This window comes from Erinaceus europaeus, chromosome 7 (genome assembly GCF_950295315.1).
Source record: "Erinaceus europaeus chromosome 7, mEriEur2.1, whole genome shotgun sequence".
Lineage (NCBI taxonomy): Eukaryota > Metazoa > Chordata > Mammalia > Eulipotyphla > Erinaceidae > Erinaceus > Erinaceus europaeus.
Window position 1 is genome coordinate 54,364,490 of NC_080168.1, and position 3,403 is coordinate 54,367,892.

At 38.7% G+C, this 3,403-nt stretch overlaps 1 pseudogene; it reads left to right on the forward strand.

The window, feature by feature from the left end:
* Nucleotides 1-2,805: 2,805 nt before the first annotated feature.
* Nucleotides 2,806-3,192, forward strand: LOC107522778 (cytochrome c oxidase subunit NDUFA4-like; annotated as a pseudogene).
* The last annotated feature ends 211 nt before the right edge of the window (nucleotides 3,193-3,403 follow it).

Genomic DNA, 3,403 nt, shown 5'->3' on the forward strand with positions numbered 1-3,403 from the left:
AGAAAGGATATTATAAGAAAAACTTGCTATATCATGTCAATTGAGTCCTTAAAATAAATCTAAAAATCTCTCTTTGCCTTTGTGTCTATATTTCCCAATAAACCATGTATTTATGTATATCCATATTTTTATATATGCACTCCTCTATCTATCTATACTCCCATACTGGTTCTGATTTTCTAAAGAATTGGATAATCCTTACTGGAAAAGGATACCTTTACAATAGTCCTTGCAAGATAAAATGGTGGCTGAATGTAGAATTTTCATAGTGTAGGTAGTGAACATCATGTGATTTTGGATTTTACAGCATCTTCAGAAGGTATTCAGCTGATACCTGGGTACAGTTTGCTAGTATTTGACAACTCTCTCCCTTTCTTCCCTGCAGGGTGAACTGTTAGACTGTGCAACATTTTCATTAAAGTACCTTGAAAGGCATTTGATATCTACAGAGTTGGTTGCCACCCCCCCCACCCCAATACTACTGTGTGAAAGGGGAAGGGGAGGGGGGTTAAGGCATAACCTAAGGGTGTTCACTGTTACTTATTGAACAAGAACCTGCATACATGATGTCAGTGATGTGATTAATCATTCTGTGGTCCAAAAAGAAGGTCGTTCATGTTGAAACTTTGATTGATGTATGCTCTTGCATTATCTTCTAAACCCTAGCCACTTGCCAGCATGCACACTGTAATGAGCTTGGCATTTGTGTAGGACTTTAGAAACATTAAATAATGAATCCCTCTAGAACATCTCCTTGCATTACTATATCTATTCCATTTTAAGTGGTAAAAATAGAGATGGTGCATGGTTTAATTAAATCCTCATCAAGTTAGCAAAATAGAGGAATAGAAATAATTAAATATGTTCAAACATTTATTATAGAATCATTAAACATGCCTCATAGAGTCAAGTTGGATAAAATAGATCTAAATAACTGAAGATTCCAACTTGATCAAGAGTATTGGGAAGATAGGCTGATCACCAGAAGAGTCTTTCTTATTTAATAAAGCTGATGTTATATAATGTTCCCTGTGACTTGGTCATAATCTACCAGCTAGTATAATACTAGCGAGTAAACAAATACACTACTTTGTATTTTATTTTATTTTCCCTTATGTTGCCCTTGTTTTTCATTGTTGTAGTAGTAGTTGTTGTTGTTGTTGATGTTGCCGTTGTTAGGACAGAGAGAAATGGAGAGAGGAGGGGAAGACAGAGAGGGGAAGAGAAAGACACCTGCAGACCTACTTCACCACCTGTGAAGCGACTCCCCTACAGGGGGGGAACCAGGGGCTCGAACTGGACTCCTTATGCCAGTCCTTGCACTTTGTGCCACATGCACTTAACCCACTGCGCTACCACCCAACTCCCAATACACTACTTTTCTTTTTTTAATATTTATTTATTTTCCCTTGTTGTCTTTGTTGTTGTTGTTGTAGTTATTGTTGTTATGATGTCATCGTTGTTGGACAGGACAGAGAGAAATGGAAAGAGGAAGGGAAGACAGAGAGGGGGAGAGAAAGACAGACACCTGCAGACCTGCTTCACTGCCTGTGAAGCGACTCCCCTGCAGGTGGGGAGCTGGGGGCTTAAACTGGGATCCTTATGCTGGTCCTTGTCCTTTGCGCCATGTGCACTTAACCCGCTGTGCTACTGCCGGACTCCCTACACTACTTTTTAAGGAATCATAACTTAGGTACAATTTTTTATCCTGATCTCTAAAGCAATAATATATATGCAAGATACATATATTCAATATATACATGCAAGTGTATTCAATAAACGCATACAAGAACATATACATGTATATATATTATGTTGTTGGGAAAGTCATGATGTAATTTTCTATGCAAACATGCATCATGATTTTTCCAGTAGCCATATATATGCATCTTATATGTGGAGTTAAAATTCCCTGCACTAGTAACCAGTATGGTAAAAATGTCTTATGACTTGTATTTGGGTATGGGGTGGTGGTGTATTATTATAGCACACATGCTAAATGATTCTTTTTCAAGCCCCTGGTCCCCACCTGCAGGGGGAAAGCTTCACAGGTGGTAAAGTAGTGCTTGTGGGTGTCTCTCCTTCTCCCTCTGTATCTCCCTGTTCCCTCTCAATTTCTCTGTCTCTACCCAATAAAGTAAAATAAAAAAGTGACACTTGTGTTTGGCTTTGATCACCAAATACAAATGAACAAAACCATGCTTCGAAAACATTGCAAAAATAGACCAAAATATTATAGTAATAATCTGCATGAAGATGACAGCAGCTGAGACATTAAAATATTTTTTCTTGAAAAAGCAAGTTTCTAAAGACTGCAAGACACCTTATAGTGCAGAATTTACATAGAAATTTTCATAATCATACAAGGTAAAGAACATGAGTTTCTCACAGAGGGAAAAGTGGATTCAGCAGCATATGTTCTTTCAGACCAACTTGGGTATTGGCTTTGACTAGCTCTCTGGTTTGGTGGCGAATAGCAATCAGTATCTGGTGGCTTGGGAGGTAACATAGCATTCATGAAGTCCCAAGTTTGATCCCCAGTATCACATATGCCAGAGTCAAATTCCCATTTGTTCTTGCTTTTATTCTCATCTCTCACTCTTGTTAATAAATCAGCCTTAAACAGAAAAAGAAATGTCTCATATTTTTTGCAAGAAGATATAAGAATTTTCCACATTAAGCAGCTATATCTGAAGACTTGGTTTTGCCTTTAGGTTAAATTTGAGTATAGCAAATAAGAACAAATGTGGGGAGAGTGTACACAGTCCAAGGCCTTGCAGATTTGATCTCAAACTCTGTGGAAACATGCTCTGTTAAATCATCTCTCAGGCCAAAAAGCATCCTAACTTGATCCCCCTCTTCGTCTTTATTGGAGCTGGAGGTACTGGAGCAGCACTGTATGTCATGCGCCTGGCATTGTTCAATCCAGATGTCAGTTGAACCCTGGAACAAACTGAGTCCCAATGATCAATACAAGTTCTACTCAGTGAATGTAGACTACAGCAAACTGAAGAAAGAAGGTCCAGACTTGAAATATTTCACTATAAAGCTGCTTAAAATGAAGGTCTTCCAGAAGCCATCCGCACAATTTTCCACTTAACCAGGAATTCTCTCCCCTTTAAATACACAAAATCATGTTTGTGTATTATTGGGGTTTACACTGATTAATAAATATCTGAAATGTGGAAAAAAAAATAAAGAACAAATGTGGGTTGGCATGTGGTTCACCTGGATACGCGCACCTAATAATAAGCACAAGGTCCTGCACAAGGATCCAGGTTTGAGCACCACCTGTATGGGGGAAGCTTCACAAACTGTGAAGTAGGTCTTCAGGTGTGTACCTCTCTCTTTCCCCCTCTCCTCTCAATTTATCTCTGCCCGATCCAATAAAATGGGGAGGGGG